Source organism: Thunnus maccoyii, chromosome 19 (assembly GCF_910596095.1).
Source record: "Thunnus maccoyii chromosome 19, fThuMac1.1, whole genome shotgun sequence".
In the NCBI taxonomy this organism is placed as follows: domain Eukaryota; kingdom Metazoa; phylum Chordata; class Actinopteri; order Scombriformes; family Scombridae; genus Thunnus; species Thunnus maccoyii.
The window spans coordinates 26,219,870-26,242,837 of NC_056551.1; the positions used below are offsets into that span (position 1 = coordinate 26,219,870).

At 39.4% G+C, this 22,968-nt stretch overlaps 1 protein-coding gene and 1 long non-coding RNA gene across 6 annotated transcripts in view; one reads left to right on the forward strand and one right to left on the reverse strand.

Annotated features, from left to right (window-relative positions):
* Positions 1-1,708: 1,708 nt before the first annotated feature.
* Positions 1,709-22,968, forward strand: part of LOC121885620 (membrane-associated phosphatidylinositol transfer protein 2-like) — a 62,948-nt gene continuing 41,688 nt past the window's right edge. For 2 of the 5 annotated variants that reach the window (XM_042395271.1, XM_042395273.1), the window contains exons 1-2: positions 1,709-2,840; positions 12,753-12,790. The gene's annotated coding sequence lies outside the window, so the exon portion shown is untranslated. Of the gene's footprint in view, positions 2,841-12,752; positions 12,791-13,862; positions 13,999-22,968 lie in introns of those variants that run through there. The other 3 variants (XM_042395269.1, XM_042395268.1, XM_042395270.1) reach the window with 3 other exon arrangements.
* On the reverse strand, positions 2,256-5,039 carry LOC121885621. The gene is made up of 2 exons (XR_006092590.1): positions 4,629-5,039; positions 2,256-3,001 (listed from the first exon to the last, which is right to left on the reverse strand). It is a non-coding gene; the product is annotated as an uncharacterized LOC121885621 (long non-coding RNA).

The window sequence follows — 22,968 nt, forward strand, 5'->3', positions numbered from 1 at the left end:
TATTCCTGCAGTGAAACAACAGCACAAAGACTCTGGAGAACTGGAACCAAACATGTTTGACACATAAATAAAAGAGTTTTGGTCAAAAAATGAAAATGAACCATAAAAGTAATCAGTATATTAAACTGTGGTTCCTTTACAGGAGTGTATTTTGGATTACATATATTATGACCTGACCTCAACAAAACTATCAGAATCACAAATACTTTATTAATCCCCGACAGGAAACTGGGTCACGTTACAGTTGCTCTGCTCTACAATAGAAATACATACAAGTATAGAGAATTATAAGAAAATAGAAAACAAGAAATATGTAAAAAATAAAATAAACCTATACTACAATATATATTATAGAAAAAAAAGAGAAAATAGATTAAAAAAAATTAAAATATGTACATCCTACTACAATATATAACAACAGTGTAAATAATAATTCAGAGAAATGGGATCTATCACGAATGTTTAACAAAAGAAATCTTTATTACACAAAATAAACCAAATGTCATCAAACTAAACCAAATTAAAGTCTTAATATTTACAGTGTGGACGTCAGTGGTGTCGGTAGTGTTGTGGGTATTTTGTCAGCAGTGGAGACTTTTAATGTCTTAATGCTGAAAATGTTTATTGAAAGCACTCGGCCAAGTGGAGAACCAAAACCAGTAAACACCGGAGTGTTCTGCTCCGATGCTGTCTCTAGTCTGTCCTCATCTTCAATATGAAAAATGACTCTGATTGGTTCACTAGTTTCTAAACAAGGGACTGCACTTTACCCGTGACCGTTAAAGTGACGTTAAATGTAATTTCAGCAGTTTTAGTTCGAGTGTCTGTGTGTGTCATCCACCCATTTGTGTTGTTTAGGGAGGCCTCCTCTGACCTTGGTAACCATGGAGATGCTGATATACCCTCTATCAGAGAGGTTTCTGCCTTCCTCCAAAACACCACAACAAGGAGAAGATATTTTAATCTCTCATTAAAAATTACAGTGTGACCTCAAAGCCAAGCTTGACCCAATGTAACCCAGTTTGTAACCTCAAAAGATGGAAAATTCCATAACAAGTAGGATGTGTTGGTGTTAAATGAAGGGTGTGTGTGTGTGTGTGTGTGTGTGTTTGGGGGTGTCGGATGCTGCATAAAAGCAAATAAACTAACTAAAGCAGCATAACAAACCAGCTGCAGCAGTGGTTTAAGTGACTCAGGAGCACCGTTGTCTCTCAGGTGTTCACTAACGATCACCTGCAGAACGATCAGAGATGCAGGTTAAAACCAGTTCCAACCCCATCATCACACCAGAGGTCATCACAACATATCAAATATTTATATCTTAATACGATCAGACTGTTCCCAAAAAACACTGTTCTGAACACAGTGTTTTACATTTAGACGTTTTTATATATACACGAGTAATAAAAGTAAAAAGCAGGAACAGAATATTCAGCCTCCATCTTCCTTTTGAACTCCTGAACTGGTCTAACTGGGAAACCAGACTGTCTCACACACTGGCTCTTTAAAGTTGAGGCATGAATGAACTTTTTAATTTGAGCTTTATGACTTTTTAGATTTTAAACTCACTGAAGCTGCTTTTATCTGTTTTTGGCTGATTTGCTGTGTGATCTGTTGCTTTCTTCACAAAATAACAGAAAAATAAAGTTTGAATTTTTAATTTAGACCAACAAGCTTTAAAAGTGAAAAAGATTCAAAACATTTTTTTGTCTATTGAGTTTGTGTTTATTTGTTTTTGTCAACACTTTCTGATATATCTGATAAAATGAGGAAACTGTTAATCAGCTACATTCATACATGCATCATTTTGAAAATAACACATTTTTCTGTGAAATCTTGTGAACAAGTTTCGGTGCTTTTCTGACCTTTGACTGAATTTCACAGCAACTACTTCCTGTTGGCAGATTATCCTGCTCCAGTCTGTGACATCACACGTGTGGAGTCATGTGATTTTCACTTATTAACACTCCAGGTTTAATTTAACAGCAGTCCCTAAACATTAGCATTCAGTAGCAGAAGAGATAGATGCAGTTAAACTTGAGATGACCCACATTATGTTAATTCACTACAGTTAATTTGCATATTGTGTAAAACAAAATACACTTTTATTTAATACAAATTGCAGCTTTTAAGTACAATCTTTCCACAAAGCCTTTAAAATGACTGAACCTCCTGAGAGTGTGTGATACTTTAAATTAGACCCCATGGCAAACATGAACTCAATAATTAGTTCCATTTTAAAAAATACCAATATATTGGGGTCCTACGCAGTTTTAATAAAGATCTAATTAAAACAGAAACAGGAAACGATGATATGAAGTCATTAGAGACAAACTGACATGAAACACTGGAGTGATAGAATAAAGATATGACGGTATACCTGCGGGGTCTGCAGGTCTCCAATCTGCAGGATTAAGATTAAAAATGAGTATTTAAGTCATTCTCAGCAGGAATTTTATAATCATGTGTCTGAAGGGGCCGCTGGGGGGCGTCTTTCTCTCTCTGTGTCTTCTGATGTAACTGTTAACCTGTGTTCATCCCGCTGGAGCTGAAGCACCGGAGAGGACCGCCGAGCTCCGGATGATGGAGGAGCAGCAGCGGGACTGACAGGCGCGGACACGCCGGCAGGTGAGCGCTCTGTGCGGGGGGGAGACAAACGGGACGGACGTCGCTCGTCTTTCACCGCAGATTATAAAACAACATCCTGCGATCATCAGGCTGATTTTCACTCCTGCTCCTCTGCCTCAGCTGTGAAAACACTCCGACAGACAACGATGCTGCTCACAGGCTCATCTGCTGTGTGGAAATCCAGCTGAATAACCGGGACTGCAGACCCGCAGGTGAGTCCTGATGGATCTGTTGTCACCACCAATTAACTGGCAGATCTCTCATTAATTAATTAGGCAACCATGCAAACGTTCATTACATTGTTTGTCAGTGTTTGAACGAGCTGCAGCGGTCAGCTGGCATCCATCATCCTCTCAGCAGATGATCAGTCTGTCTCTGATGTAGAGAGGTGGTTCCGTTTGATCACAATAATATCAATAATATCAAGCTGATATTAGTCTCACATGAATCTCTTATTTTATCCATTAATAACGATGGAAATAAGGTGTTTTCATGGGATTTCAAGGGGATAATTAAAAGATTGAAATAATTTAAGGTATTTTTAATGGATTATTTGCACAGTTTAAGGCTTTGGACCAGAAACTCTCCCTTAATTTACACATTAATTTGCTGCTAGCTTAGTTTGTCCGTTAATTTGAAATGTTCTTAATCTATTCAATAAGTCTTTAATCATCAATTCAAGGAGGACAAAAACTAAACCCCTGAAAAACACCTTAATTATCAAATTAAGTAGCTTTTAAGGGGAACATGTCTTCCCCTTGATTTACACATTCATTCATTTTCTGCTTCTAATACACATTAGACCAAAACCCATGAAAATCACTCTGAATCTCCACCTTAATTAAGAAATGGAGGCTTTAAGGTATAAATGAAAGAGCTGGTTCTCATGGGTTTTGATCTATTTTAAAGGGGTTTTGCCCTTTTAAAAATCCTTAAACTGTGCAATTGAACCATTAACCTTAAAATCCCAAGAATGACTCCCTGCATTGATAGACTGAGGTGATTCTTGATTATCAATTGAAGGAGTTAAGAGGTTCTTAAAGGGCAAAAACTGCAGCTTTTATCACAACTAATGTTAATAAGACCAAAAACCATGTAAGCTAACCCTGGATATTACCCTTAATTAAGAAATTAAGGCCCTTTAAGGTATAAATTAAGGGTGGTTTTCATGGATTTTGGGCCACAAGATTACAGAATGACTCAGGGTGATCTGGTTTTGGGGGGGACCCTGGTGTTCTGGGTATTTCCAGCTTTATCAATGTGTAGATGAGTTCTGCTTCTCACTGACGTCATCAATGCTGTTGAAACAATGATTATATGCAACCGACTTTTGAGTCACTAAAGCGTTGTTTACTGCATCAGATACAGTCGGACACTGAGAAAGGTTGCAACTAACCATCATTTTATCATCATATTATCGGTTAATCTGCTGATTGTTTTCTCAATACATTCTTTGGTCTATAAGAAAAATGCCCAAATATGCTCAAATAACCACAGAAGAAGAAGTAAACCAGAAACATTTGAGCAGCTAAAAGAATTTTTGCTTAAGAAAATGATTAATCAGTTATCAAAATAGTTGCTGAATGAATTTTCTAGCAATTGAGAGTAAATATTCATATTTAAGAAGCTGGAACCAGAGAATTTGAGCTTTTTTTAAACTTATTTTTCAACTAGCTGTTATTCGATATATAAAACTCAACCCATCCCTTGCTTCAAACATTCAGTACATCCTGCTAACAAAGCACACGCTAACAGACCTGGAGCTATTCTTACACACTGAATGTAAAAACACTTAAAGGTGCTGCGATCCTCAGCTACCCTTTAACTTATTCAGACGGATGCTGCAGTGGAGCCAGAACTTTCTAGGAAGAACACTTTACACCTGCAAAAACGTTTACCAGCCTTCGAGTCACCCCGGTGCTTTAAATAATCATCGTAGACCACACGGTGTCTGTGCAGTGAAATGAAATATTATATTAACCTTAGATATCCAAACTGACCTGTTGTCACGAATGAGAACGAGGCGGACAGGTGGAATGACTGAGGAGGCTTTAATGCTCAAAAACTCACAGGTCAAAACGAGTTGGTTAGAACATGAGAGTCCATGAAAGCAACTATGACAAACTGGCAGAGAATAAAAGAAGCGGACCGGTATAAATAGTGTGTCTGATGAGGGAAATGAGTCGCAGGTGAGGAGTGGTCCACGTAGCTGCTGGACTGATGAGAAGTGGGAACAGGTGTGTCGACGGGGAAAGCAGGGAAAGTCCGAGGGCATCTGGTGGACAGCTTGAGGACAGCAGGTCTGGGGAGAAGGAGTGAAAGAACGAGGACTGGGAGAAGCGAGCGGGGACTGGAAACAAAATGCCGAGGGCTGGCGATGAGTGTGTGTGTCTGCTGAGAGGAACTGAAGAGCAGATTGAGACACCTGTTGATGATACACAAAATAAATCATCCATGAAGTGTGTAAAAGTCTGATAATTTTATTTGAACAACATAGTAAATACATACTATATACAGTTAGCATGTAGTATAGAACTGGGACGTATTCTGCACATTTCCAGGTCTATATTTATATTCTGGGGCTCTACAGGAATATTTTTGCATGATTTACAGTTAAAAACTCCTTATTTATCTTATACTGGTCCTTTATGCAGCCCCTTAGTTCAGCCTCTGTCTGAAACAGGCCGTTTTAGCTCCTGTCTCCTTAAGGATGAGCCCACTTTGTTCTGATTGGCCAGCTTCTAGTTGGTTCAGGTAACCACGTGAATAAATTACAGTAGTAGGATTTCACTTCTTTTTCTCAACCTTAGCAATGACGGCCGTTTGTGGGCGTGTGCGAACAATCTGTCAGTTCGAGGAGGAAGTGGAGGAAACATTGCAAACGAAGCGTTCAGAGCAGGTTGAAGCCCTGATCTTTGACTTGCAGGGAGCATTTCTACATACGTTCACCTCAAGTTTTGACTCTTTGACCATGTTTAACATCATAACAGTGTAAACATAAACAGAAAATCACAAAAAGCATGTCTTTAAGAGTCTTCAGCTAGCTAGCAGCTCTGTGAGGCTGTTTTTAGGCACAGCAGCACTTTTAGCGAAATGCTAACATGATCACAATGACAATGCTAACATGCTGATGTTAAACAGGTGTAATGTTTACAATGTTCACCATGATGGATTGTGAAAACACCAGGGACAATAATGGTAATAAGTCCAGGACTTTATTGTTCTATCAATGACAAACTCTGATATATAGAAGAGTGTTGTCAATAAACCTAAACACGCTCTTAGCATGCTAACATTCGTTAATTAGCACTAAACACAAAGTACAGCTGAGGCCGATGGGAGTTTAATTAGTTTTGAAGGTATTTGGTTGTAAAATTAAGTATTTGTTAGATGAAAAATGTCACCAAAGTTATTACAGTTCATCCTGATGAATGTCTGAACCAAATTTCATGGCAATCAATCCAATAGTTGTTTAGACATTTCACTAAAAACCTAAAGTGTGAACGTCATGGTGATGCTAGAGAAAAAGTCAGAGGGATTCAACCTCTGGGAATCATGAATGTTTGTACCAAATTTTGTGCCAATCCATCAAGTAGATGTTTAGATATTTCACAGAATAAGTGAAAAGTTTGACCTCTTTGTGCTGCTAGAGGAAAACTCAGAGGATCATTAAAGTTATTAGGATTCATCCTCTGGGCATCATGCATATCTGAAGCAAATATCATGGAAATCTATCTAATAGTTTTAAACATATTTCACTAAAAGACAAAAATGTCAACCTCATGGTGGCCTTAGAGGAAAAGTCAGGTGATCACCAAAATCAGAGAGATTCATCTTCTGAGGAACATGAATATTCGTCCAAAATTTCATGACAATGCATCCAGTAGTTGTTGAGATATTTGAGTCTACGTCGGACCGACACACACACATTTCCATCCACCCTCCACTGAGCCATGCTGCTAGCATATGGCTCCACATCTGCTAGTTATCAAAGGATTTCACAGGCTTATTGAAGTGGTGTCATGCAGCTAGTCCATCACCGCAACTATCAAATCCATGGCGTAATGCACTTGTCCTGTTTCCTCCAATATTTCAGCTTCATTGTGCATGGTTTGTAATGTATGTGTGGTGCTGCTGCTGGTGCTGGTGGTGCTGGTGGTGGTGGTGGTGGTGGGGAGGGAAAGAAGATGGAGCCTCACAGGATCTGATTATCGGACCAAAATGATTAGGTTTGCTTTAATGAATGCTGTTAGGAAGTAGCCACCACAGAAAGAATGAGTCATAGTATTGATTGCCGCCCCCTCCTTCGCCAGCCTCCTCTCTACCCCCCCCCCCCTTCCACCCTCCACCTTGTCTATCCATCTATGCTTCCTCCTCCTTTTTTTCCCTTTATATCTTCCCCCTTTAAAATTCATATTGTCGTCTCCTCCTCCCTTCCCCTGTTTTCTCACGGGACATGCCAGATTTCACCCCCCCCTCCCTCCCTCCCCCCACTCCCACTCCTTTCCTTTCCTCCTCCTCCTCCTCTCCAAAGATTTGAGCAGCCGGGCCAAGCGTTGCATACCAATAACGGCACGACTTGTTCGGCTCTACAGTCTGGATGAGAGAGGAGGAACGGAGGAGGGGGATGATGGGTGGTGGTGGGGAGCTGGTAGGGAGGAGGGGGGTGGTGGTGGGGGGGGGGGGCTGCTTGTCACGAGATGCCACGTCATCGCAGTGTGTGGAATCTATTTTTAGCAGGGTAAACAGAGGGATTCCAGCCCACTGATCATGGCTTCACAGTCAGGACCGTGCAGTGGGGATGCTGAATGAACGACACTTCTATTAAGCCTCGTCTGTCTGCCTCCCGCTCCCGCCGCCCTCGGCCTGTCAGGGCGAAACGCTGCCGCCACAAATAGACCGACGAGCTCTGTGTCTGACACTCACTCTGTTTCACATGCATGCACATATGCACAAGTGTCTCTCTCTCTCTCTCTGTGTCTCGTATGGAATAGCATGCATACAGAACAAGCTTTATATAGACTCACATTGTCAGGGTTTATAGAGGGCAGTGAGTCAGATAGTGACTGCTTTACATATACTGTAGATCCGCACCTGAGTGGACACAGTTTTGCAATTTTTCTTAAGAAATAACTCAAAAAAAACAATTAATTGATTATCAAAATAGTTTATTTTCTTTTGTATTTTATTTTCTTTATTTTCTTTTGCTGCCATGTGCTGTATATAAACTGTATGTAGCAACTACTTTTCAAAAAAGGCCACTAAGAGACTTAGCAGGCTCCCATATGTGACACGTCCATACAAAACCATCCCGAAGTCCAGACGTTTTACTGATGTTTTATTGAAAAAATAAACAAAAATGAAAGAGTCTGACAAGCAGCTGTTGCACAAAACATATACAAAAAATGCAATCTGACTGTGAAAATAAAGTGATGCACAGACGATGGTAATGATAGTAATGATGGTGACTATGGTGACGGTCAACAGAGCTCTACCAACTCCCTTTGTCCAAAAACTCCCGCCACCACCTAAGTGAACAGGTTAAATAATAGGAAACCACACCCACGTGTCAAGCAACACAAGTGACGCAATACGTGATGCCCAAGTCAATATATAAACAGAAATAACAACATATTTTGGCTCCTACACTGTATATATACTGTATGTTTGCATGTACTGATTTACGTTCTTGCTACTCGGTCTTGAACAAACATTGCAAGTGGACATCATGTATGTGAGGATGCATCATTGGTGTATCTTCCTATACAGCAGAACAAAAGAGGAAGTGCTACTGTGCCATGTTTCACTCTGTTTTAAGATGCAAAACTATAAAAATTTATCTAAAAAAAAAAAAACCCCAAAAAACAAAAATACAGCGTAATTTCTACATTATAATACCCTGTAATTTCCTAGATAAAGACCTCCTACTTTATGATAAATAATGGTATTATTATTCAAATTCAAACTACAAACGAACCTTTAATGCCACAAATAATACTTTATTTCAGTGCTGTCTCCTGCATTATCTTATGTTATTTTATCTTGATAATCAGTTCTAGTAAATAAATAAAAACAGATTGATTTTTTTCTTTTTTACAAGAATATGCAGAGGAGATGAGGGATATTTTTCAGGCCTGAGTTGTGTCTTCAGGCTTCTTCCATCAAGAGTTTAGAGCAGCGTGTATGTACGTATGAGGCGAAACGTCCATGAAACTCAGATAAGCATATTAACATTTTAGAGCTGAAGTGTTTTAGTAAAAGAATCAAACTGAAACTGTTAAAGTGAGGGGGGCTATAGTAAGACTTTTTAAAAAGTGAACTAGAAATAACATCCATGCTAGTTGCTCTCGGGGGGGTTCATGGGTGACCGAGGTTTGGGTGGGAATTGTTCTGAGAGTCTGAAGCCGTCACGTTTGCGGTGCTCGGCTTGAGCACTTACTCTAATTAACGTCACCAAGCTTTGTTCAAATCCAGCGAGGCGTTGCGTCCGCATCAAATATTCAGACGCACTCACACATGTTCGGCGGTACGGACGAGGAAGAGCAGCCTGCTTACTTGATACTTACAGCGTCTCTCTGTTAGTTAAGAGGAACCTCTCTGCATCAGTTTCCTCACAGACTGATTGAGTAGTTTATTTATTTATTTGCACAAGTAACAAAAGCACAAAAAAACACAATACATTAAAGGAAAAAAATGAGTGTGCTGGTGAGATTTAAAAACCCCAAATTCACTTTTTTTTAATAAAAGAAACCACAATCAGAACTAAAATTTGATGATTTAAAGTCCCTTTTAGTCAAAAATGTGTTTTTCTTATTGTCACCTGACTGATGTTTGAGCTTCTCTGTGCAGTTTGTTCTCAAATGAATCTGCTGAAAGAAGAGGGAAGTTTCTCACCTTAAAACTGAATTAAACACGTGAACCTACGAGCAGGATTTGTGACATCACAACTTGTTCGGAGCCAATCGTGATCCAGTATTCAACTTACACAAGTGTGATGTGGAAACTTGAAGCCTCCAGTTCACAAACACTGAGAATGAACTTTACAGTGAAGGAGACATCTGGTGTCCAGCAGGAAAACATTAGAAATTAAAAATATTTACATATTCATAGATTCTGGATTTTTTAATGAGGAGGATTGAGGAGACGTCATTCAGCAGATGTTACTTTACACTTTGGTTCTTCTTTAAAAAGGACCTGATGTCTTAATTTTCACCTACAGAGACAGAAGTTGTTGTTGTCTGAGCAGCGACGCCTGAAATTTGAACATAATATCAACTGACTGATATTAGTTTTGTCCAGCATGATGTTTGAAACATTAAAACTATAAACAGCTTCAGATTCACCGTTATTCATCGTGGACTCTGCTGCTGTCGGACGAGCTAGCCGACAACGCGTGAACAGCTTGAAGTTGAGGGTTGCCAGATCATCATGTTTATATCCTGCTCTTTCACTCCTTAATAACATAATAAAACACTTATTTTTTGCAGAAAACACACAAACCTGGTGACTCTGCACGGACCTTATTGGCTTATAAGCTACGTGTCGTTAAAAAAAACGAAAGATTGTTTGAGATCGTTAATATTGGTAATCAGGAAAATTCAGCAACACCTCGACATTGATAGGCGACGTGTTCCTACCATCCATACTGGTCTATAAACAGCCAGAAAATAGTGAAAAATTATTATTATTATTATTTATAATTCCCTAAAGTCGTCTTCAAATGTCTTATTTGTTGTTCGACCAAAACTCCAAAACCAGAAGAGATTCAGTTTACGATAAACAGCAGCAGGTAAACCTTTAGAGAATGAAACAAAGAGTGTAAAGCTATTTTTTTTTTGCAGGATTGTTGTATTTCTATATAAAAGCTGTGTTGTAATATCTGTGTGATGCTCTGGTTGCGTGGGTGATACATATTCCCTTCAGAAACTCACTCTTTTAGACATTATGATTGTGAGTAATCAAGAGATGCATCTGTGGTCTTTGATGCTTAATCTGTGACAAATGAAAATGGGTGAAAGGACTCGGCGTCACCTGCACTACACCGGGTTCGGCCGAAGCCAGCTGTATATTAGCCGGACTCAGAGGCCTGGAGCAGAGCCAGATATTAATGGTATTGGTCCGAGGAGTGAAAGCCCCCCATTTTATCTCTTGATTCAATAACAACAGTGTCTTCCTCTGCTGTCCCTTATATATCTCATTAACATAAACTGTTGTTCTGTTTTCCTACATGTGCACCTGCTTACCTGTGTCTATAGATATGTGTAGTTGGTGCTCAAGTGCAATGTCTCAAATTTAAAGCCACAAGCCAACATCTCTGTATTTCCTTATATTCTGGCCTTTTCAGCCCTTCTGTATTTCCAGTGGTGGAAAATAACTAAGTACATTTACAGTTTTGAGGTATTGTTAAAACATTGTTAAAGATGAAACCAGTGGTTTCCAACCTTTTTGGCTTTTGTCGTCTTACAAAAAGCAGTGTGTAGTCGGGGTCACATTTCACATGTCTATGAGTTGTTAACAGCTCCACCAAATAGTGATTTTTCCCTCTAAACTTCTCACATGCTTTCATTTCAATAAATGTTCAAATGATCCAATATTTCAGCAAAAATCAAAGATTAGAGAAAAAGTCCAAAAACTGAAAACAGATTTGTGTATCAGAACTTTGTTTTTTCTTCTTTCCTCTCCCATTAATCATCTCACGACCCCTCAGATTTATCTGCTGACCCTTTGGAGGGCCCCGACCCCTAGGTTGGGAACCACTGGACTAAACTAGCTAACTGTATATAAAGTAGTGTAAACTAGCTCCACCTCCAGCAGCTACAACAGTAACATGCTGCTCTAACACTGATGCTTCACTATTAATAATCTAATGATGTCATATATAATAATATATCAGTCAGAGGGACCAAACCACTACTTTTACTGCAATACTTTAACTACATCAAGCTCATAATACTTATGTACTTTTACTGCAATACTTTAACTACATCAAGCTCATAATACTTATGTACTTTTACTGCAATACTTTAACTACATCAAGCTCATAATACTTATGTACTTTTACTGTAGTAGGATTTTCATGCTGGACTTTTACTTGTAATGGAGTATTTATACATTGCTATATTGATACTTTCACTTCAGTAAAATATCTAAATACTTCTTCCACCACTGCTGTCCAGTGATATGGAGCCAGATGATCAATACAACAACAACTTATGCAAGACAACAGATTGATATGCAGGAGTGTAATATTTCACCACTAATCCTTTTCAACTCCGTCCCACATCAACAAACAAAACAACAACAAAGCTTCAGAAGCAAAGTTGGCTATTTTAAAAAAAAAATCTGAACCAACCACCAAAAAATTAAAAAATGAATCTTTGTTTTTAACTTCAGTTCAGTTACTGAGATGAACAGTGCGAGCAATGATTAGCTGATTTCCCCTCCCCGCTCAGACAGTGATGCATCGCTGTCATTTACCCGAGTGCAGGAAAGCAGAGCAATTTGAGAAGCATCACAACTAACCCCTGCTAGCAGCCCCAACCAACCACCATCACACCGCTCTCTGCACCCCCCCACCTCCCCCCCTCCACCTCCCCCTCCACCTCCCCGCCGCCCTGAGCTAAAGATAGACTGTCCTCTCTCATCACCCAGCTATCACGTCAGGGCCGCGTTCGCTCTCATTTGCTGCCCACGCCTCTTTTTATGTTGTGATGTTTTGACAGTGTCAGATGATCACATTAGCTAAGGGGAGGGGGGGGAGGTTGAACATGTTTGGCATCCATCAAGGAAAGGAGACTTCCAGCTAATTTCAGACACAGAAATCACTAAATAAGGTGCAGTTTTTCTAATATATTGTTTTATATTTTATTCTTTTTTATGCAAGATCTTTTTTTTTGTGCTTTTCTCTGCCTGGATTGAGGAAGGAAACTGTTTCGAAATGGAAAAGCAGAAACAGATGACTTAAGTATTTATAGATGAGTGAAATTTTTTGACAGGGCACTCTTTCACAGAGCTGTGTGTCAGTTATTACGCACTGAATTCATGTTACTGTACATTAGGAAAGCATTAGCAGGACAGACGGCGGCTGCTTATTGAGTCACATCTCGGCTGTTTCTCCTTCACAGGGAGAAAGGTGGAGACCGTCGCTGGAGATGGACTGCAGGTCAGTAACAACATCTCATATCTGTAGTGAAGAAAACATTTTTTTGTCAGCTGAGCAGTGGTGGAAGAAGCATTCAGATCCTTTTCCTTGAGTGAAAGTACAAGTGCAACAATGTAAAAATACTCCGTTACAAGTAAAACTCCTGCTGACCTCTTTAGGCATTGAAAAGTTAAAGGGGGCATATGATGCACATTTCCAGATCTATATTTATATTCTGGGGCTCTACTGGAATATATTTACATGATGTACAGTTTTAAAAAAAAACTTATTTATCTTCTACTGGTCCTTTATGCAGCCCCTCAGTTCAGCCTCTGTCTGAAACAGGCTGTTTTAGCTACTGTCTCTTTAAGGCCCCGCCTCCTGATGAGCCCACTCTGTTCTGATTGGTCAGCTTCAGGAAGCTTCCTCCGGCTCCGGGGGCAACGTAAACAAACTAGGATTTCACTTATATTTTTCATACTTTGCTCAAAATATAAACTAAATACATCTGCATATGTTTGAGCAGTAATCCGATCTGAAATATAAGAGTGGACAACACATGGAAAAACCTTAGCAACAACCTTAGCAACCAATGCTACAGAGCTGATGAAGTGACGTCAGAAAACACAGTTAAAGTTATGAAGCGTTCAGAGCAGATTGAAGCCCTGAATTTTGACTTGCAGGGAGCATTTTTACATACACTCACCTCAAGTTTTGGAACTTTAACCATGTTTATCATAAATATCCAACATTATAACAGTATATAAAGAACAGAAAATCAGATGTTCCCTTTAACTACAAATTAAAACATACAGAAAAACAACTTTTGTTTATAAACTGTATTATTAAGGCTAATTGAGAACACCTATAATGAGAATAGAATTTCTAAAGTCATGCAAACTTAAATATTTGAGGGGGCACGACGCTTATGAATATAAAATAGCATAAAGTGGAATCTCAAAATTACATTTAAGCACAGTACTTGAGTTAATTTACTTCCCACCGCTGCAGCCGGGATTATTTTGAACCTCAACTACTCGGTGCGATAATGAAACTGCAGCTCAACTGAAATATAAATATGAAAATCTACTGCAAACACGCTGCAGCAGCAGCAGCAGCCGGCGTGACGTGCCGACAGATACCGTCAGAAAACATCAGAGGAGCACAGATGCAACCTGCAGCGCCGGCGCGTGTTTGATATGTTCGGGATGAGTAACAGGAGTGTCTGGGTGAGGAAAGACGTGTTTGACAAGATCTCAAATTAACAGCCATAATAGTGGCAGATGTTAAGCTGCGTGCAGAGGGACCGTGGTGTTCAGAGAGAGCGGCGGTTGATTCTGTTAGCGTGTGCTCTGCTGATGCTCAGATAAAGTATATGTGTGTGTGTGTGTGTGTGTGTGTGTGTGTGTGTGTGTGTGTGTGTGTGTGTGCTGGGCGGAGTACCCATCAACAAGTCATTTCATTCAGAGGATGTACATCCCTGCAGCTCTCGGATAAAAAAAAAAACCAGACGCCGAGAGCGAGGAGAGTGATGTACCGCGGCGCTGCTGCACAAATCTCGAAGCTCATTCACATTCAGAACCTCACTTCCTGTCCGCTCGTATATATGACACTGTATTTATTTAACATAGGTTTGGCCTTTTTTTGTGATCTAAACGTCCTCAGGTTCATCCTCGGAGCCAAAAGGCTTCACAGGCTCTCAGTTCTTGTGCAGGATTTGAGGGTTTGAGAGATGAAACAGCAGCTACACGACCTACAGAACACGTCTGGCTGCAGGTGGAATATTTTTAAAGCTGAAACCCGCTGCGACGCGTCGGCTGGATGTAATTAAAGAGACGTTTATAAAGCATAGACGTGTGAGTCAGAGAGTTTATCCTCCCCTCACAGCGCTCACTCAGTGCACGTCAGGTCTAGTTCCAACTAGTTTGTGGCTCTCTCATGTTTTTACAGTCCAGTCACAGAGACGAACGTCCGATCTTACAGAGAAATAAACATCTGATGGTCTCCGACAAACTCAGAACTTTGTTTAATAACTTCACGCTGTTCTGAAGGTGTTTCCTGAATCCTCAAAGACTTTTTCTGATCATCTGGATGAAAAATACTCTGTCTGCTGCAGCATGAAGAAGAGTTTTATTTATTTATTTATTTATTTTTCTTCTTCCTGGCTTGTTTCACCAACTTAAGAATAATCAAGAATTAAAGGGTTTATGTCTTAGCATTGGTTTTAAAAATATTACTGCTGGTTTATAAAGGTTTAGAGACAGATTATCTTTATAAACAGCTGCTACATTATGAACCATCCAGACCTCCAAACCTGGATAAACAGCGTTCAGTTTTATGAACAAACTCTGAGAAAACTTGAGTTTCGCTCCAACTCTCATTTCTTTCACATCAAGGCTGAAGACTTTTCTGTTTATTCGTTTATTAAATTAAATTTATGACTATTTATTCATATCTCACACTGCAGAGTAGCTACACTGTAATGTTTAATCTGTTTTATTCTATATTAATGCCTTTTATGTTTTATATAAAGCATTTGCTCAGCTGTTGAAAGGTGCTGTACAAATAAACCTTTATATTTAGATTGTATGACATGCAGCAAATGTTTCTGTCTGGCATCAAACGGTAAAGTTTTCTGGCGCACGTCTAAACCAGGATGATAAAGTTTCTTAAGTTGTGACTTTATTTCCTAATCCGGTGACTTGCAAACGCTGCTGACATGCAGATTTAATCTCATCGTGTTTCACAAATTGTAAATTACAGCTACATTAACGAGTCCTACAGTCCTCTCACGGCTCACAAATACTGTACTGTGTTTCTTTCTTTTTGTTTAACTTTGGGAAGTTATAACAACATTTTCACAATTTTCTGACATTTTACAGACAACATGATAAATTAGTTAACTGAGAAAATAATCAGCAGATGAATCGATAGTGAAAATAATCGTTAGTTGCAGCTCTAATCATCAATATATACCAATATAACTGGTTCACTAATCGAACAGGGAGATACAGTGTTGTGTGTCATTTTTAGTCATTTAGTAAAAAGAGAAACAACTTTGGAAACAGGTTAAACATCTGTTTTAACTGTTTTTTATCCAGATGGATAAAAAAAAGTCTTTGAGGATTCTGTAAAAACCTTCAGAACAGCAGTAAAATCTGTTGAACGGGTTCTTGAGGGCTGATGATGATATCAGGTCACATTAACATAAAACTTTAACTTCTTTTAGTTTTCATTTGGGCTTTAAAACTGATAAAACATTAAAGTTTAAGTAATAATAAAACCAGCAGGATTCATGTGAATGTGAATGTATATTGCAGCCATTAAGTTACTCGAGTGGTGTCACAGCTATTATCTAGAATTATAAAAGGCTGTTAAACAACCTTCCAGGTTTGTTAAAGATTATTTTGTCTGAAAATTGGATTCTAACGTTACCTCAGTGACTTGACTTTAACGATAATAAATGAGACACAAAGACCTGATGTGAACTGAACGTAGATTTATTCTACTTTGCATGTGGGCTTAAAATTTGCATTTGGATTCACTCTATTTATTCAACATGTTGGGATTTAATTTAAATAATTTAAGTCTGCTGCAGCATCCGTATGTTAATGTAGACGGGAGCCGCTGAGGTATTAGAGTGGCGTCACGGCAGCGGTCTGCAATAATAGCAATTTGTAAAGGGCGCAATTTTGCTCATTCACTGGTTTGTTAGTGAAAAGGAAAGACCTGCGTTCACGGTACACTCAGCGGGCTCATTCAAATTCTGCGGACAAAGCAGGTGAGATCGCGCACACGGCAGGAGAGGCTGGATGGTCACGACATCCTGCCAATAGATACATAATCATCAGAGCAGGTGATCTGCCTGCGGGAGAGCAGATAAAAGTGATTCATGCACATGTTTTTCTTTGCACGGCTTCATTATGTGTCACTTTCAAGCTGCGTTATCACTAGTGTCTCGTTTTGAGATGATCGCAGTAGAAGAAGAGTTAAAGATTCGTGACGTGTGTCAATAAAACTCTGCTGAAGGCTTCGTGGTTTTTATGTTTCACCACGTTGAAGGACTTGAGATCATTTGTTGCAAACTTAAACTAGTTAAATAAGTTCTTTAAGTGTTGTTGATCAGAGCTTCTTCTAAAAGTAAAAAATGAGACTACAACTGTAAATATTAGTGATTAATCGATTATTCAATCAATAGAAAATGAATCAGCAACTATGTAGATAATCAATGAATCGTTTTTAAAATCTTTTTTAAGAGTTGAGCTTCATAAATGTGATGATTTGCTGCTTTTAGGTTTTGCACTGTTGGTCAGACACAACTAGATATTTGATGTATTTTCTGGCGTTTAATAGACCAACTGATTAATCAGTTAATTGAGAAAATAATCTGCAGATTAATTGATACTGACAGGAATCATTATTTACAGTCGTGGTTAGCTGGAGGCTCAATATTTTGCTGCTTTGTTGCACATTTTAATGAGTTATAAAAGATATTTATGACGATTTTTGATCATTTCTTCCTTTAGATGTTTGAGAGAGAAAATTCTCTGAGTCCAGATTGTCAAATGTGAGGATTTGCTGTTTTCTCTCAGTTTTATATCATTGTAAAATTAATATATTCAGGTTTTAAACTGTTTGTCGGACAAAACAAGACATTTGAAGCGTCACCTCAGACTTGTTTTCTGGCATTTTATAGACTAATCGATTAATTGAGAATCAGTACTGAGAATAACTGTTCACAGAGTCTCAGTTTTATGCCCATTTGTTGCACACTTAAGCTGGATGAGTTTAAAATATATGAATGTTCTTGATCATAGCTTTTTCTAGATCGATTAGTCCATTAATCGTTCATTTGACTGATTAATTGCCATCTATTTATGTAATCGATTAATCATTTTAGTCATTTTTAAAGCAAAAAATGTCAAAACTTCTCTGGTTGCAGCTTCTTAAATGTGAGGATTTGCTGTTTTTCTCTGTTCTGTATCATTGTAAAATGAATATATTTAGGTTTTAAACTGTTTGTCGGACAAAACAAGACAGTTGAAGCGTCACTTAGGCTTGATGAGTTTAAAGTTTATGAATATTCTTCTAGATATTTGGTGAAAAATGAGATACAACTGCAACGATCAGTCCATTAATTGTTCATTTGACCGACAGAAAATTAATCTCCAGCTATTTCTGTAATGGATTAATCGTTTTAGTTAAAACTTCTCTGGTTGCAGCTTCTTAAATGTGAGGATTTGCTGTTTTTCTCTGTTCTACATCGTTGTAAAGATGGATTTAGGTTTTAGACTGTCGGTCTGATAAAACAAGACATTTGAAAACGTCACCTTTGACTTGTTTTCTGGCATTTTATAGACAAATAATCAATACTGAGAATAACTGTTAGTTACAGCCTCGGTTGAATGTGCAGAATCTGAGGCTCAGTTTTCTGCCCATTTGTTGCACACGTTGATGATAAAAAAAAAAAAAAAGGTTTTTAAGACTCTTGTTGCTCACTTCTCTCCCTGAATGTTGGATGAAAAATGAGACGTGTTGCAGGAACAGACAGAAAGACAGAAAAAGACGATCAGTCTGGTGGGCTGCACCTCCGACTTGCTGCATCACAACAAACTCCGCAAATCAGGCTTCAGCCTCATGCGTCCATGGTAACAGAGCTTCCTCAGTCCCGAGGAGGTGGAGGCAATGAAGAGGGGTGGAGGGGGGGGTGAAAACAGAAGAGAGGTGGATGGTGAGGAGAGGAAGAGAGAGAGAGAGAGAGGTGGGGAGGGGAAAGAGAGAATCGACACCTTCTCTTATTTCACAGTGAGGATTTAAAAGGCGAGGCTCCTTCCCGATCGGGGGGCGAGCCGGTGCAGATTGGCTGACGGCAGAGGAAAGGAGCGCGGAGGAAGGCAGGGATGGGGCTGAAGGATGCCTGGGCGGCGGGTCTCTTAGCATACGGGACCAGGATCTGCAGTAACCCCTTAAGCCCCCGTTCAGAGGATCATCAGTTGGGTGTTTAGGTGTTTCCCTCTGCAAGGTAAACATCTGCTTTCTTTTCACTTGGTACGCCTCCAGTCCGGTCTCCTCCCTCTCTACTGCACTGTAGTGAAAACACAGGTAAATTAGATGATGGCAACATGGATGCTCGCTTGTTAGACTGGGGCTCACACAAGCTCAGACTGGTGTAGATGGAAGACACGTCAGGTTGAGGATCTGCAGGTGGGCTTCTGTCGCTGAGGCTGATTTTCTGCAAAGCAAAAGTACGAATGTGACGTCTGGCGTGTGGGATTTTATTTACTGTTGTTGCAGCTGCTGCATGACTATCTGGCTTGTGTGCAACACATGTTTTAACGGTCACGTTGGGTGGTTGTGTTGTGCTGCACGCACAGTGAGTAGTGCACGCTGGTGGGAGTAAACTGTGAAAAATCAATCAGTATAGGAGGTTATACTTTGCATAGAAAAGATTAAATAAGATTTTAATGGGATTATCTTCTGCAGATGTTTTGCCTGTAAATGTATTTTGCAGGTGTTGAGCATCACAGCTGCTGCTGATCACTGTAGCATGTTGCTCTGCCAGCTAATTTGAATGAGAATTGAAGTACGCAACAAGAGCACACAGTACAGTACTTGACTCTTGGGGGGATTTCATGAAACCTGGAGAAATGACACTCACTCTCTGTGTGTGTGTGTGTGTGTGTGTGTGTGTGTGTGTGTCATTCTCGGCCTGCTCGTGTGCGTCATCTAATTTTATTCTTCACGCCAGCATGTTTCTTCAAATGTGAGAAATGGTTGCGGTGTGTTTTAAATCCGTATGTGTATGTGTGTGTGTGTGTTGTTTGATTGTGAAAAGCAGAGACGGATCCTGACAGGGGATCTTGTTAGCGCAGCACGACTCATGTAGCACCTCTAACAGCTGAAGAATCGAATCAGATGCATCCTGGTGCATCGCGCCGATGCATTCTTGCTCTTAAATTGGCTAATGCGTGTTAGATTAAAACATGACAGACGCATACGGTTTACATAAACTTTTTCCTTGTGGGTCCTCGTGATTATGATAATTCATTGGATATGCATTCTGTCAATACGTTCCCGAGGAATCTAAAGTAGCTTTGATTTCCATGAATTAAACATGACCGTCACATGTTAAACAGGGACTTACAAAACCTCACATGTAGATGGGTTCCCGAGTGACGTCAGCGTGAGATGATGAGATGGAAAAAACAAACCAGAATGTCTGAGAGCTTATGAGGAGATCAGTGAGAGGTCTAAAGCTGCACGGTTTGACAAAATAACAGGTAGAACATGTTTAATATCCCCCCCATGAGGAAACCTCTGCAGAATTAGCTGTTTGCATCTGTTCAGAGTCGAGGATTTTAATAAGGAGGTGGACAGGTTTGCACAGAAATGGATGAGGATTTTTCTTAAATTGTAAAAGGTGCACAGAGACATGGAGGTTGGTAAGGGGTGTGACATGCAACAAAGGTTACGACTAACAATTATTTTATCTTATTTGTAATTCTTAGAGAAATGATAGCTGAAACGCTTTTTAATATTCAGGCTGAAACCTTCACAGTTGGTCTCTGTGGTGTGACAGGGTTTGAGTGTTCAGGCAGTTTTTCAGGGGGTCGGTTGAGCAGAGAGTCGGCCTCTGGGGGAAAAAAAAAAGCTGCCGGTGAGCAGTGTTGTGTTTAATGGACCGGAGCTTCTTTCCTCTGAGTGTGTTGCCTCGGTGGCAAATTTGGTGCAATTTAGCTTAAGAGTTCCTCAGTCTGCCATCATACAGGACTTTGATAGAGGGCAGCTGGCACCCACTTAGCGTTCACTTTCTCTGCGGAGGTGGAGTGGACACAGTCTGTGATTTAGGCAGTGAGCTCAATTAGGAAGCTGACCAGGAAAGCTACTGGTAGTTTGAAATCTCCCAGCGGCTGCAGAGGAGACAGTCCTCTTCCTTTGTCGTTGGTTGTGAAAATGTTTTTCACACCATCCAGCGCTGTTTACTTCCATAGAGGCCAGGTCTCCTTTTTTATGATTGACTCCATGTTTTATTCCTAATGCCATAATGCACGGTGCAAGCCTCATCAGTTAAATGGATTAGAGTGGAATAGAGGTGCACAGGGAAGGCAGAAAGCTCATTTCCTACGTGCTGTGGTTTTGGTAGCTCTGTGGGAAATTGGCCATAAGCCCAAGGGATCTTTGTTTAGGTTTGAACTCAGCAGTGGACATTCCCAAAGTAATTAGAGGGAATGGAGCCATATTCAGGCCCAGAGAGAGAGAGAGAGAGAGAGAGAGAGAGAGAGAGAGAGAGTGATATTGAAGGATGCTGAGATGAAAAGCATTACATCACATGTTGGTAGTGTACTCTGAGAGATGTTATTGTCTGTGCGGTTATCTGCCAAATGAGAGCACAGTGTTTTTAATGCTCTGGTTTCAGAAGCTAAGTGCTCGACTTCTTAGTGAAAAACTTGTGGCTCACGTTGCTCGTGGACGTGCAAAATTAATATTTACTGGAAAACGACACTTATGTTACAGACACACAGTTGAAAAATTGATGTTATTATCCTCAATTAATATACTAACTATTGTTCTGTACTCACTGTTCTAGTTGGATTAGCTCTGTCTCTCTGTCTTGAGTTATTTATTAACTGTGTATAACACAGAATAAATAGTTCTTATATGACGTTTGTAATAATAAATTACTGTCAGACACATACATTGCAGTCCAGCAAGGTTTGACTAAACAGAGCCGATGTTGGATAAAACGTAAACTGCTCTAAACAAGGTCAGTTGTCTTTTATGAGCAAAACTGTATTAATTTACTGATTCCAGCTTCTAAAATGTGCCTATTTGCTTCTTTTCTCTGTTGTTTATCATTATAAATTGAATAACTGTGAGTTTGTTGGTTGGATAAAACAAGCAACATGTTGTTACCTTAGACTATAAATAAAGACACTTGTCAATTAAACATGCCTTTCTAGAAACCTTAATATCTTATTAACAATAAAGCAATAATTTTTCAAAATGGCCACCGGAACACTCAACTGGTTCGGTGCTGGTTCCCAAACTTTTTGACTCGTGACCCTTTAAAACGAAGCTCCGTCTACTTGTGACTGCTCATCAAAGACTCGAGTCTTCATGAGGATGTGAGTTATAAGCAGTTCAACTAGAATTAAAACTCAAATTCTGATAGAAGAATAAATAAACTATGGATTTATGGAATACTTCAAGTAGATTCTCAAATATGAAACAGGATCAAAGACGTTTTTTCTATTAATTCAGCATTACTACAACATTGTATAATCAAAGTCAGTACTGTAAAATTGTCATTATTTATTTATTTTTTAATTTATTGTATAATTTATTGTATGATGTATCACTGGATGACACACCCACACCCACATTATTTACGTATATCATTAAAAAAATGTATCGTCATCATTACATGGGCTATATAATATAAGTAAAATGTATGAAATGCCATGATGACAAGTTTTCTTTCTCAGATTGTTTCATCTGAAGGATTTTAGAAGGCCTGATGAGCATTTCACAAGAAAAAAAGCAAAAATGTAAGAAAAGTTGTAAAAAATAAGCATCACTTTGTGTAACAGATGTATATATTTTTTTATTTTGTGCCCCTTTAATGATTAGATTAATATTAGAAGACTTGACTTGATTTGAATTTAGTAATTGAGACTTGTGGAAAGCTTCAAGTTAGTATTTTTTTGGGGGGAAGTTGTCCCTTTTTGCATGAATGTCAGTTTTGCTGTGTCCAGTATCTTGCAGGCACTTCTGCACCAGCGTCTATCGTCGTTGCTGCTTTGCCAGAACGTAGCATCCTCAGTTTAAACCTCTGAACCACCAGAATACCTTCAGTTTATGCTTCAGGTTATATTTTTTCAGTGAATACAAGCTTCTATATCTGATGTGCTGACTCACAGCTCACTTAGCTGATGAGGCAAATAAAAAAAAAAAAACCCAACAACAAAAGGCTCAGTCTGTCTGTCTGTCAGTTTTCATCTGTCTCTGTCTCACATTTTTGCTTTATAGGGATTACCGTGTCACTATATATAGCAGTTCTCTGTAGGTCAAGGACTCATTCTTCACAGGATTCAGTGAGAAATGCCACTCGATTTCCCTGCTGTAATATCATCAGAGCACAAAACCCCCCTCAGCACAGTAAATAAGGTCGTACATCACAGCCTCCGGAGAGCCGCTTG